Source organism: Somniosus microcephalus, chromosome 12 (genome assembly GCF_052327205.1).
Source record: "Somniosus microcephalus isolate GS21.2 chromosome 12, FLI_Smic_1.0, whole genome shotgun sequence".
Taxonomy (NCBI): Eukaryota; Metazoa; Chordata; class Chondrichthyes; order Squaliformes; family Somniosidae; genus Somniosus; species Somniosus microcephalus.
The window spans coordinates 18116323-18130717 of NC_140998.1; positions in this window are offsets into that span (position 1 = coordinate 18116323).

Genomic DNA, 14395 nt, shown 5'->3' on the forward strand with positions numbered 1-14395 from the left:
ACACGAAAATTGGTGGGGTGGTAAATTGCGAGGAGGAAAGCCTCAGGCTACAGGACGATATTAACGGGTTGGTCAGATGGGCGGAAAAGTGGCAAATGGAATTTAACCCGGAAAAGTGCAAGGTGATGCATTTTGGACGGACAAATAAGGCAAGGGAATACACAATGAGTGGTAGGACCCTAGGAAGTACAGAGGGTCAAAGGGACGTTGGTGTACATGTACATAGATCCCTGAAGGCAGCGGAGCAGGTAGATAAGGTGGTTAAAAAGGCATATGGGATACTTGCCTTCATTAGCCGAGGCATAGAATATAAGAGCAGGGAGGTTATGATGGAGCTGTACAAAACGCTGGTGAGGCCACAGCTGGAGTACTGTGTGCAGTTCTGGTCGCCTCACTATAGGAAGGATGTGATTGCTTTGGAGAGGGTGCAGAGAAGATTCACCAGGATGTTACCTGGGATGGAGCGCCTCAGCTATGAAGAAAGACTAAACAGGCTGGGGTTGTTTTCCTTGGAGCAAAGGAGGCTGAGGGGGGACCTGATTGAGGTGTACAAAATGATGAGGGGCATAGATAGGGTAGATAAAGAGGAACTTTTCCCCTTAGTAGGGGGGTCAATAACAAGGGGGCATAGATTCAGGGTAAGGGGCAGGAGATTTAGAGGGGATTTGAGGAGGAACTTTTTCACCCAGAGGGTGGTTGGAAGCTGGAACTCACTGCCTGAAAGGGTGGTGGAGGCAGGAACCCTCACAACATTCAAGAAGCATTTGGATGGGCACTTGAAATGCCATTGCATACAAGGCTATGGACCAAATGCTGGAAAATGGGATTAGACTGGACAGGGATTGATGGACGGCGCAGACACGATGGGCCGAAGGGCCTCTTTCTGCGCTGTAAAACTCTATGACTCTATGAGGGGGTTGACGTATGAGGAAAGGTTGAGTAGGTTGGTACTCTACTCATTGGAGTTCAGAAGAATGAGAGGCGATCTTATCGAAACATATAAGATTGTGAGGGGGCTTGATCGGGTGGATGCGGTGAGGATGTTTCCACTGATGGGTGAGACTAGAACTAGGGGGCATAATCTTAGAATAAGGGGCTGCCCTTTCAAAACTGAGATGAGGAGAAACTTCTTCACTCAGAGGGTAGTAAATCTATGGAATTTGCTACCCCAGAGAGCTGTGGAAGCTGCAACATTAAATAAATTTAAAATGGAGATAGACAGTTTCCTAGCAGATAAGGGAATTAGGGGTTACGGGGAGAGGGCAGGGAAGTGGACGTGAGTCTAGATTCGGATCAGCCATGATCCTATTGAATGGCGGAGCAGGCCCAAGGGGCCATATGGCCTACTCCTGCTCCTACTTCTTATGTTCTTATGTTCTTATGTTGACGTGCGCTCCTTGTGCTCCTTGCACTTGGCTTCCGCTTGCTCCCGGCGAAGAGACGCAAGGTGTTCGGCGCCTTCCCGGATGCTTCTCTTCCACATTGTGCGGTCTTGGGCCAGGGATTCCCAGGTGTCGGTGGGGTTGTTACACTTTTGCAAGGAGGCTTTGAGGCTGTCCTTGAAGCGTTTCCTCTGTCCACCTGGGGCTCTCTTGCCATGCCGGAGCTCTGAGTAGAGCGCCTGTTTTGGGAGTCTCGTATCGGGCAAGCGGACGATGTGACCTGTCCATCGGAGCTGATTGAGCGTGGTCAAAGCTTCGATGCTGGGGATGTTGGCCTGAGCAAGAACACTGACATTGGTGCGCCTATCCTGCCAATGGATTTGCAGGATCTTGCGGAGGCAGCGTTGGTGGTACCTCTCCAGTGCTTTGAGGTGCCTGCTGTACATGGTCCATGTCTCTGAGGCATACAGCAGGGCGGGTATCACTGCTGCTCTGTAGACCATGAGCTTAGTGCCGGGTTTGAGGTCCTGCTCTTCAAACACTCTCTTCCTCAGGCGACCAAAGGTTGCACTGGCACACTGAAAGCGGTGTTAGACTTCGTCATCGACGTCTGCCCTTGTTGACAGTAGGCTCCTGAGGTATGGAAAGTGGTCCACGTTGTCCAAGGCCTTGTCATGGATTTTGATAATCGGGGGGGCAGTACTGTATGGCGGGGGCAGGTTGGTAGAGGACCTTTGTCTTACGGATGTTTAGTGTAAGGCCCATGCTCTCGTACACTTCCGTGAAGGTGTTGACGATGGTTTGGAGTTCGACCTCCGAGTGAGCGCAGACGCAAGCATCGTCTGCATACTGTGATTCGAAAACAGAGGATGGGACGACCTTGGATCTGGACTGGAGGCGACGGAGGTTGAACAGTTTCCCGTTTGTTCTGTAAATTAGCTCCACTCCAGTGGGGAGCTTACTGAGGGTGAGATGGAGCATTGCCGCAAGGAAGATCGAGAAGAGCGTTGGTGCGATGACACAGCCTTGTTTGACCCTGGTTCGTACGTGAATTGGGTCTGTGGTGGAACCGTTGGTCAGGATCACGGCTTGCATGTCATCGTGAAGCAGGCGGAGGATGGTGACAAACTTTTGAGGGCAGCCGAATTTGAGGGGGACACTCCATAATCCTCACGGTTGTCAGTGTTGAAGGCCTTTGTGAGATCAAAGAAGGCCATGTACAGCGATTGGTGCTGTTCCCTGCATTTCTCTTGTAATTGACATGTGGTGAAGATCATGTCCATTGTGCCCCTTAGTGGGCGGAATCCGGATTGTGACTCTGGGAGGAGCTCTTCAGCCACTGGGAGAAGGCGATTGAGGAGGATTCTTGTGATGACTTTCCCTGTGGCAGATAGCAGGGAAACTCCTCTGTAATTACCGCAACCGGACTTGTCACCTTTCTTGAAGATGGTCACAATTACGGCATCTCTGAGATCCCCTGGCATGCACTCCTCCTTCCAGATAAGAGAAATTAGCACCCCCCCGCTCCCAACCAGGTATGGGAGGGAAATTTTGGCCAGGGTTTGTGCTCCTGATTGACATCCCTGCTGGAAATGTGTGTGCACGTGTGTGTGCGCGTGTGTAAACGTTAATTGGGGGGCGAATCAGATTTGCCAAACTCCTTAGGCTCAGGTGTGAATAAAGGTCACTTGGATGAGGTTGCCAAGGGCAACCGTCTGCTGCGAAACCATACGCCCACCTTCAGAGGGGGGGAAAAAAATCAACAAGTTTCAAAAACGTCATTACTTACTGTGTAGTGTTTTCCACTTCACAAGGCGGCGCCACCACAGGCCTACGCCACACACTGTACATCACCAAACACCAATATCGAAATCATTCAGGCTGTGACCAACTTTTTAAAAAATCATTCTGTGGAGGTGGGCGTCGCTGGCATGGCCGGCATTTATTGCCCATCCCTAATTGCCCTTGAGAAGGTGGTGGTGAGCCGCCTCCTTGAACCGCTGCAGTCCATGTGGTGAAGGTGCTCCCACAATGTTGTTAGGGAGGCGGCGATGTTCCCGTTCATTTTTATTTGGGTGCACGGTCCCTTCGAGGGGCTGCGCGGCCCAGTCAATATAACGCGCATGCATTGAAAAGCCGGCGAGCTGGCTGCGTGGGAGGTCGGGAGAGGTGCGTGGCTGCGCAGCTTAAAGGGAACATTGGGAGGGAGTGCCAGGATTTTGACACAGCGACGATGAAGGATCGGCGATATACGTCTAAGTCAGGATGGTGTGTGACTCGGAGGGGAACTTGGAGGTGGTGGTGCTCCCGTGCACCCTGCTGCCCTTGTCCTTCTAGGTGGAAGAGGTCGCGGGTTTGGGAGGTGCTGCCGAAGAAGCCTTGGCGAGTTGCTGCAGTGCATCTTGTAGATGGTACACACTGCAGCCACGGTGCGCCGGTGGTGGAGGGAGTGAATGTTTAAGGTGGTGGATGGGGTGCCAATCAAGCGGGCTGCTTTGTCCTGGATGGTGTCGAGCTTCTTGAGTGTTGTTGGAGCTGCACTCATCCAGGCAAGTGGAGAATATTCCATCACACTCCTTACTGAAGTTGTCTTTTGAGTGCAAAGGGATTGAAAATAACATTGTTATCTCTGGCTCCCATCTTAAAGAGGCGTTATAGTTGATGTGCCTCAATAATTCCGAGACTCGATGTTAGCGAAAGAAAACAAGGCTTTTATTAACTTAGAAGGTAACACGTAGTGGAGAGAGGTATCTTCCATCCGGAGGGCTGCAGTACTGGATATGAGGCCAGACTGAGCTTGCTTACATAGGGGCCAGGTATGGGCGGAGCCCTACACACAACACATTCCAATATACAATACAATGGTGAGGAAACGGAACTGGGGGAAGGGAAATGAAACTGAAACCGGCCACAGTCACAGGCAGTGATGAATGGAATATTTCATCACATTCACCCCTTCTATAGATTTAGTCTGTTCGGGGGTTTGATAGTCCTCTGCGACCGACGTGGCTGTTGCGGTGCCGCGGGTGTCGGCTGGGTGTCCCCGGTAGCCTCCTGGGTCTCTGCCGGGGGTGCCGCCAGGGTTGTTGAAGGGGTAGTTGGTGGGGGTGCCGTTGGTCGATGTTCTTCCGGGGGTGATGAAAGAGTAGTGGGTGGGTAAGAGTTGCTGCGATCGTTGTCGCTGCTATCGCCGTGGTTGTTGTCGTTACCGGCTGGGGCGACGTCTTTTATGGACACGGTGTCCTCCCTTCCGTCGGCGTGCTGGACATATGCGTATTGGGGGTTGGCGTGGAGTAGCTACACTGGCTCCACGAGAGGGTCCGTCTTGTGGCCCCTCACATGCCTTCGCACGAATACCGGACCTGGGGTGGAGAGCCATGACGGCATGGATACGCCTGAGGTGGATTTCCGGGGAAAGACAAACATTCATTCATGAGGCGTGGCATTAGTGGCAGTACACAATAGCGACCGTATCGAATGGAGCACATCCGAGAGGACTTCCTGCCAGCGGGAGATAGGGAGGCCCTTGGTCCTTAGAGCTAGAGTGACTGCTTTCCATACTGTCCCATTCTCTCGCTCCACTTGGCCGTTACCCCGGGGGTTGTAGCTGGTGGTACGGCTTGTGGCGATCCCCCTGGACAGCATGTACTGGCGTAGCTCTTCACTCATGAAGGACGCCCCCCTATCCGTATGGATGTAGCTCGGCATACCGAACAGGCAGAACAGGCTGTTGAGGCATTTAATGACCGTGGCGCTGGTCATGTCTGGGCAGGGGAAGGCGAATGGGAACCGGGAGTATTCGTCCACAATGTTCAGGAAGTAAACATTGCGGTCGACGGACGGGAGAGGGCCCTTGAAATCTAAGCTGAGCCGCTCAAAGGGCCGTGTAGCTTTGATTAAGTGGGCTCTATCTGGGCGGTAGAACCGAGGCTTGCACTCAGCGCAAGTGCGGCAGTTCCTGGTCAGAGACCGAACTTCCTCAATCGAGTAGGGTAAGTTACGGGACTTTATGAAGTGGAACAGCCGCGTGACCCCTGGGTGGCAGAGGTCGTTGTGGAGGGTCTGTAGCCGATCCCCGGTGGCGCTGGCACACATCCCTCGTGAAAGGGCGTCAGGGGATTCGTTAAGGGCCCCTGGCCGGTAAATGATGTCATACTCGAAGGTGGAGAGCTCGATCCGCCACCTAAGAATCTTATCATTTTTAATCTTCCCCCTCTGTTTATTATTGAACATAAACGCTACCGACCGCTGGTCGGTAAGTAGGGTGAAGCGTTTGCCGGCTAGGTAGTGGCGCCAGTGGCGCACTGCCTCCATGATGGCTTGGGCCTCCTTTTCCACGGAGGAGTGTCTGATCTCGGGCCCTTGGAGGGTCCTCGAGAAGAAAGCTACGGGCCGCCCCGCCTGGTTGAGGGTGGCCGCCAAGGCGAAGTCAGACGCATCACTTTCCACTTGAAATGGAGTGTTTTCGTCCACTGCCTGTAGCGTGGCCCGCTCAATATCCTGCTTAATGCTTTTGAAGGCGGCGTGGGCCTCAGCAGAGAGCGGAAAAGAGGATGCTTTCAAGAGGGGGCGGGCTTTGTCGGAGTAGTTGGGGACCCATTGGGAATAATAAGAAAATAACCCCAGGCACCTTTTCAGGGCTTTGGGAGTGTTGGGCAGGGGCAGCTCCCGTAGGGGGCGCAATCGGTCGGGGTCTGGTCCGATTTCCCCATTCTCCACCACGCTGCCTAGTATGCAGAGGCGCGTGGTGTTGAAAACGCACTTGTCCTCGTTGTAGGTGAGGTTGAGTTTTTGTGCGGTTTCCAGGAACCTCTCGAGGTTCGAGTCGTGATCCTGCTGGTTGTGACCGCAGATGGTGACGTTGTCGAGGTAGGGGAAGGTTGCCTGCAAGTGGTGGTCATCGACCATGCGGTCCATCTCCCTCTGGAAGACCGAGACCCCATTCGTCACCCCAAAGGGGACTCTGAGGAATTGGTAGAGGCGTCCGTTCGCCTCGAAGGCGGTGTACGGGCGGTCCTCTGGTCTGATAGGGAGCTGGTGGTACGCTGACTTAAGGTCGATGGTGGAGAACACCCGGTATTGGGCGATTTGGTTCACCATTTCTGATATGCGGGGTAGCGGGTAGGCGTCTAGTTGGGTGTACCTGTTGATCGTTTGGCTATAGTCGATCACCATCCGTTTCTTCTTGCTACCCCTTACCACTACCACTTGGGTGCGCCACGGGCTGTTGCTGCGTTCAATAATGCGCTCTTTCAGGAGCCTGTCTACCTCGGTCGCGATAAACCACCTGTCCTCCCAGCTGTACCTCCTGCTTTTGGTCGCTATTGGCCGGCAGTTAGGGGTAAGGTTCGCGAATAGCGAAGGCGGCTTTACCTTCAGGGTAGCCAGACCGCACACTGTGAGGGGCGGCTGGGACCCACCGTACTTGAGCGTGATGCTTTGGTGGTTGCACTGGAAATCCAGGCCCAAGATCACGCTCGCACATAGATTCTTCATGATTAATACTTTAAAATTATCATATACAGTTCCGTTAACGGACAATTGTACCGTGCAGTAACCCAGAATGGTCGATGTCTGGGTTTTATCAGCCATAGAGATGGTACCCTGAGTAGGGACCACCTTTAGGGAGAGTTGTTGTGCCAGTTCAGGGTGGATAAAACTCTCCGTGCTTCCACTGTCAATTAAACATTTAACCCTGCACCCGTTTACCTCGATGTCCACCATTGATTTGGATAGCGGGTGCGGCCTGGTCTGGTCCACTGTAACCGATGCCACTGTAGGGCCCTGATCGAGACAAGATGGCGTCCACGCTGTCTGCTCATAAGATGGCGGACCCCACGAGGTCGGGCAAGATGGCGTCCAAGATGGCCGCTCCCACGGCGCGCACGCGGCGGTGGCGTGTTTTCCGGTGGTTGGTTTTCCGGCGGGGTTCCCTCTGCACACCTTCCCGAAGTGCCCCTTCTTACCGCACTGAAAGCAGGTGGTGCCTTTCGCCGGGCACAGGTTTCTGGTGTGCTTTGGCTGCCCGCAGAAGTAGCAGTTGGGTCCCCGACGCGTCGCGGCTGTCGTAGGGCTTCTGGGGGGAGAGCAGGGCCCCGACGGTGTCGGGCTGCCGGGCGGGGAAGATGCCTTCCAAGATGGCGGCGCCCTTGGTGCACACGTGGCGGCGTGGACGGCGCGGGCTGAAGAGTAGGCGTCCGAGTTTCTCTGGGCCACATCCAGGGATCGCGCGGTGTCCGCAACCTGTTTCAGGTCCAATCCCGTTTTTTCCAGCAGTCTTTGCCGGATGTAAGTGGAGCTGAGGCCTGTGATAAAGGCATCGCGAACAAGCTCGTCAGTGTACACTGCGGCTTTTACATCTCGGCACTTGCAGTCTTTGCCAAGCATTTTCAGGGTGCCTAGGAACTCCTCCACCGATTCCCCAGGTCGCTGTGCGCGAGTAGCGAGCAGATGCCTAGCATACACCTCATTCGTAGGCTGCTGGTAATGCGCCTTTAAGATGTCGCAGGCAGCCAGGTACGTGTCAGCGTCTTGGATGAGGGGGTAAACCCGGTGGCTTACCCAATTCCGCAGAATTCTGAGTTTCATACTCGCAGCGTCCGTAGCGTCTTTGACGGCTGCGGAATTGTCCAGGAAGAATTCCATACACATAAACCAGTGTCCGAAGCGTGCTGATGCGTCCGGAGCATGCTGATCCAAATCCAAACGTTCGGGTTTCAGGAGTTGATCCATTGTGTTGAAAAATAAGTTAATAAAATTGATGTGCCTCAATAATTCCGAGACTCGATGTTAGCGAAAGAAAACAAGGCTTTTATTAACTTAGAAGGTAACACGTAGTGGAGAGAGGTATCTTCCATCCGGAGGGCTGCAGTACTGGATATGAGGCCAGACTGAGCTTGCTTACATAGGGGCCAGGTATGGGCGGAGCCCTACACACAACACATTCCAATATACAATACAATGGTGAGGAAACGGAACTGGGGGAAGGGAAATGAAACTGAAACCGACCACAGTCACAGGCAGTGATGAATGGAATATTTCATCACAATAGTTATATAAAAAGGTTTTGGCTAAGCTTTGTTTCTTTGGAGATACCAAAAAGCCCTTGTTCCGTGACAATGCCGGTCTTCTGATGCAAGGAGAATGTTTCCCCTCATGGGGGAATCTAGAACGAGGGGCACAGTTTCAGGATAAGGGGCCGCCCATTTAAAACGGAGATGAGGAGGAATTTCTTCTCTCAGGGGGTCGTGAATCTTTGGAATTCTCTTCCCCAGAGAGCTGTGGAGGTGGAGTCTTTGACTATATTGAAGGTGGAGATAGACATATATTTGAGCTACAGGGGAGTCAAGGGTTATGGGGAGTGGGCGGGAAAGTGGAGTTGAGGCTAAGATCAGATCAGCCATGATCTTATTGAATGGCGGGGCAGGCTCGAGGGGCCGAATGGCCTACTCCTGCTCCTACATCTTATGTTCTTCTCTCCTACTCACCAGTGCTGTTGGTATCCTGCACCAGGGGCTTGGCTCAAAATCCTGGAACTCCCAACCTAACAGCACCGTGGGAGCAACTTGACCACACGGACTGCAGCGGTTCAAGAAGGCGGCTCACCACCACCACCTTCTCGAGGGCAGCTCGGGATGGGCAATAAATGCTGGCCTTGTCAGCGACGCCCTCATCCTGAGAATTATATTTTTAAAAACAGTACTTCATATCCGCTTCTTAATTCAAAAAAAGACAAGTGACGTGATGAGCTGTAATGATATATCGTTGCTTTGTGTGTTCTGTGTTTCCAACACTTGCTGTTTTTGTTTAAGATCTGCTTATTTGTGGGGTTTTTTAAAATACTTCCCGCCTCTCTGTGTGTCACTGGCTGGTGTTTCATTCCCCAGCCCAGAGACGGTGCACACAATCGGCCCTCTAATGATGCTCCTGTTACAGGTGTGAGAGACACATAAGAACATAAGAAATAGGAGCAGGAGTAGGCCATTCGGCCCCTCGAGCCTGCTCCGCCATTCAATAAGATCATGGCTGATCTGATCTTGGTCTCAACTCTACTTTTCTGCCCGCTCCCCGTAAACCTTGATTCCCCTGTTTTTCAAAAATCTGTCTATCTCCGCCTTGAATATATTCAGTGACTCCGCCTCCACAGCTCTCTGGGGTAGAGAATTCCAAAGATTCACGGCCCTCTGAGAAGAAATTCCCCCTCATCTCCATTTTAAATGGGCGACCCCGTATTCTGAAACTATGCCCCCTAGTTCTAGATTCTCCCACAAGGGGAAACATCCTCCCTGCATCTACCCAGTCAAGCCCCCTCAGAATCTTATATGTTTCAATAAGATCACCTCTCATTCTTCTAAACTCCAATGAGTATAGGCCCAACCTGCTCAACCTTTCCTCATAAGACAACCCTTCCATCCCAGGAATTAACCTCGTGAACCTTCTCTGAACTGCCTCCAATGCAAGTATATCCCTCCTTAAATAAGGAGACCAAAACTGTACGCAGTACTCCAGGTGTGGTCTCACCAACGCCCTGTACCGTTGTAGCAAGACTTCCCTACTTTTATACTCCAACCCCCTTTGTAATAAAGGCCAATATTCCATTTGCCTTCCTAATTACTTGCTGTACCTGCATGCTAACTTTTTGTGTTTCATGTACGAGGACCCCCAGATCCATCTGCACAGCAGCATTCTGTAGTCTCTCTCCGTTTATAATATTTTGCTTTTTTATTTTTCCTACCAAAGTGGATAACCTCACATTTTCCCACATTATACTCCATCTGCCAAATTTTTGCTCCACTCACTTAGCCTATCTGTATCCCTTTGCAGACTCTGTGTGTCTTCCTCACAACTTGCTTTCCCATACACAAAGTGATTTGCTCTTTGACTTCCCTTCGGTGTGTGGGCGAAGTAAGTGCTACGAATCCATTCAGTACTTGCCTGAGAGAATCTTGTAGACTCACGACGCGAAGGTTAGGGGCGGTGGGGGACCCAGACCCACATAATCACACAAGTTGTTGCAACAATGACAATCTCCGCCACTTTACAACAGTGACTACTCTTCAAAAGTACTTCATTGCGGTGGGATGTGCTGAGGTCAGGAGAAGTGCTTTTAAGGCATTATTCCAACTGTCTTTACGGATGGGCACATGAGATATAGTTTGGTTTTATTTCCTCCTATTCTCAAAGGATGGATCGCTTTAAAACCCTTGCTTATAGTGCAAAGAAAGAAAGACTTGCATTTATATAGCACCTTTCAGGACCTCAGTCAGTTTCAATGCGCTTCACATCCAATGAAGTACTTTTGAAGTGTAGTCACTGTTGTGGGAAATGTGGCAGACAATTTGAGCACAGCAAGATCCCACAAACAGCAATGTTCTGTTTTTAGTGATGTTGATTGAGGGATAAATATTGGCCAGGACACCGGGGATAACTCCCCTGCTCTTCTTCGAAATAGTGCCCGGGGGATCTTTTACGTCCACCTGAGAGAGCAGATGGTGCTTCGGTTTAACGTCTCATGCGAAAGACGGCACCTCCGACACTGCAGCGCTCCCTCAGCACTGCACTGGGAGTGTCAGCCTAGAAATGTTATCTCTGGAGTGGGACTTGAACCCACAACCTTCTGACTCAGAGCCGAGAGTGCTACCCACTGAACCACTGCAGAACTGCACCCAGCACAAAATGGCTCCCCCCCCCACACCAAGCACAAAATGGTTGCCCCCCACACAAAGCACAAAATGGCTGCCCCCCCCACACCAAGCACAAAATGGCTGCCCCCCCCACACCAGGCACAAAATTGCTGCAGCCCACAACAAGCACAAAATGGCTCCCCCCCCACACCAAGCACAAAATGGCTGTCGCCGCTCACTCAGTGGCTGTATAGTGAGTGGGGTGGTGGAGGTGGGGGGGGGGCGGGTAAGGTCCATGCAGGTTGACAGTAATAAACAGCATCGCTGGCCTGCATGCGGTGGGGGAGGAGAGTGAAAGATGGGTTCTGTGAGGTCAACAACGCCCGGCAAAATAAAATGGCTGCCTCAGTTGTTATTTATATCCGCCCCAGAGAAAAGGAATTAAGCCACTGTGGGTGTCAGGGTTCCCTGGCCTTCCATGTTCTAACCTACATAAACTTAAGCTCAACCAAAACTCTGCTGCGAGAATCCTAACTCGCACCAAGTCCCGTTCACCCATCAACCCTGTGCTCATTGGCTCCCGGTCCGGCAACGCCTCGATTTTAAAATTCTCATCCTCGTGTTCAAATCCCTCCATGGCCTATGCTCCTCTCTATCTCTGTAACCTCCTCCAGCCCTACAATCCTCCGAGATCTCTGCGTTCCTCCATCTCTGGCCTCTTGTGCATCCCCCACTCCTCCCCACCATTGGCGGCGTTGCCTTCAGCTGCCTGGGTCCTACTCTCTGGAATTCCCTCCCTAAATCTCTCCTCCTCTCTGTTCTCCTTTAAGACAGCTTTAAAAAATTGAGAGTTTGACAGGGTAGGCGTAGAGAAGATGTTTCCACTTGTGGGGGAGACCAGAACTCGGGGCCACTAATAAATCCAATAGGGAATTCAGGAGAAACTTCTTTAGCCAAAGATTGGTATGAATTTGGAAGGCGCTTCCACAGGGAATGGTTGAGGCGAATAGCATAGATGCATTTAAGGGGAGGCTAGATAAGTAAATGAGGGAGAAAGGAATAGAAGATTATGTCGATAGGCTTAGATGAAGAAAGGTGGGAGAGGCTGGTGTGGAGCATAAACGCAGAGAGCAATTGGGACGAATGGCCTGTTTTTTCTGCTGTAGACTCGATGTAATACGTGAGATGTTGATTAAAACCTACCTCTTTGACCGAGCTTTCGCTCTCCTGCTCAGTGCCGGCTTCCAGCTTTTGCTGCTCCAAGTGATTGAACGCCACAGCACACTAAGGCTGGGAGATCTTGCTCACAATGCGCTGCAACGTTCCATCACCTGGAGCAGCCGCAGCGGCAAGAAGACAAATAGCAAATGCCACACTGGTGCAGTAGGGACTACTCTGCCGAGGCCGGGCCTGAGGCATGCTGTTAAGTGAGCTTTTTACAATACAGTTGGGTCCACCTTACGTACCTATAACATTAATCCAGGACTAGTTTTGATCCAACACCACCATTGGAAATTTCTCATCCTGGTTTTCGAATCCCTCCTTGGCCCTCGCCCCCTCTCAATCTCTGTAACCTCCTCCAGCCCCACAACTCCTTCGAGATCTCTGCGCTCCTCCAATTCTGGCCTCTTGACCATCCCCGATTTTCATCGCTCCTTCAGCTGCTGAGGCTCCAAGCTCTGGAATTCCCTGCCGAAACCTCTCCGCTTATCCGACTCTCTCTCCTCCTTTACGACGCTCCTTAAAATCTATCTCTTTGACCAAGCTTCTGGTCACCTGTCCTAATATCGCCTTATGTGGCTCGTGTCAATTTTTTTTTTGATAACGCTCCTGTGGAGCACCTTGGGATGTTTTTACTACGTTGAAGGTGCTATAGAAATGCAAGTTGTTGTTGATCACTTAAAGGGGTCGGAGAGGAGTCTTCCAGTTTGTCCCCCCTAATTGGCCTGCTTTTTTAAAATCTAGTATTTCTGACAGTGTTAAACCCCGTGTTCCCTGTCCTCTCATGTTCCATCCTGCGTAAACTTAAGCTTATGCAAAACTCTGCTGCCCGTATCCTAATTCGCACCAAGTCTTCACCCGGCACCCCTGTGCTCGCCGACTGTCACCCAATGATCACATGGTTTCCCGGGTGAGATGGGGGGTGTCTGGATTGTTTTTTTAATTCATTCTGGGGATCTGGGCGTCGCTGGCAAGGCCAGCATTTATTGCCCATCCCTAATTGCCCTCGAGAAGGTGGTGGTGAGCCACCTTCTTGAACCGCTGCAGTCCGTGTGGTGAAGGTACTCCCACAGTGCGGTTTGGTAGGGAGTTCCAGGATTTTGACCCAGCGACGATGAAGGATCGGCGATATATTTCCAAGTCAGGATGGTGTGTGACTTGGAGGGGAACTTGGAGGTGGTGGTGTTCCCATGCGCCTGCTGCCCTTGTCCTTCTAGGTGGAAGAGGTCGCAGGTTTGGGAGGTGCTGCCGAAGAAGCCTTGGCGAGTTGCTGCAGTGCATCTTGTAGATGGTACACACTGCAGCCATGGTACGCCGGTAGTGGAGGGAGTGAATGTTTAAGGTGGTGGATGGGGTGCCAATCAAGCGGGCTGCTTTGTCCTGGTTGGTGTCGAGCTTTTTGAGTGTTGTTGGAGCTGCACTCATCCAGGCAAGTGGTGAGTATTCCATCACACTCCTTACTTGTGCTTTGTAGATGGTGGAAAGTCTTTGGGGAGTCAGGAGGTGAGACACTCGCCACAGAATACCTAGCCTCTGACCTGCTCTTCAATCACAGAAACCTCACAGTGCAGATAGAGGCCATTTCGGCCCATCGAGCCTGCACCGACACATATCCCACCCGATCCCCGTAACCCCTACACCAACACATATCCCACCCTATCCCCGTAACCCCACGTATTTAATCCCCCTAACACTAAGGGTCAATTTATCATAGCCAATCAACCTAAACTGCACATCTTTGGACTGTGGGAGGAAACCGGAGCACCCGGAGGAAACCCACGCAAACACGGGGAGAATGTGCAAACTCCACACAGACAGTCACCCGAGGCCGGATTCGAACCCGGGTCCCTGGCGCTGTGAGGCAACAGTGCTAACCACTATGCCACCGTGCTGCCACTCTTGTTGCCACAGTATTTATGTGGCTGGTCCAGTTAAGTTTCTGGTCATTGTTAACCCCCAGGATGTTGATGGTGGGGAATTCGGCGATGGTAATGCCTTTGAGTATCAAGGGGCGGTGATTAGACTCTCGCTTGTTGGAGATAGTCATTACATGGCACTTGTGTGGCGCGAATGTTACCTGCCACTTATCAGCCTAAGCCTGAACGTCATCCAGGTCCTGTTGCGTGCAGGCATGGACTGCTTCATTATCTAAGGAGTTGTGAATGGCTC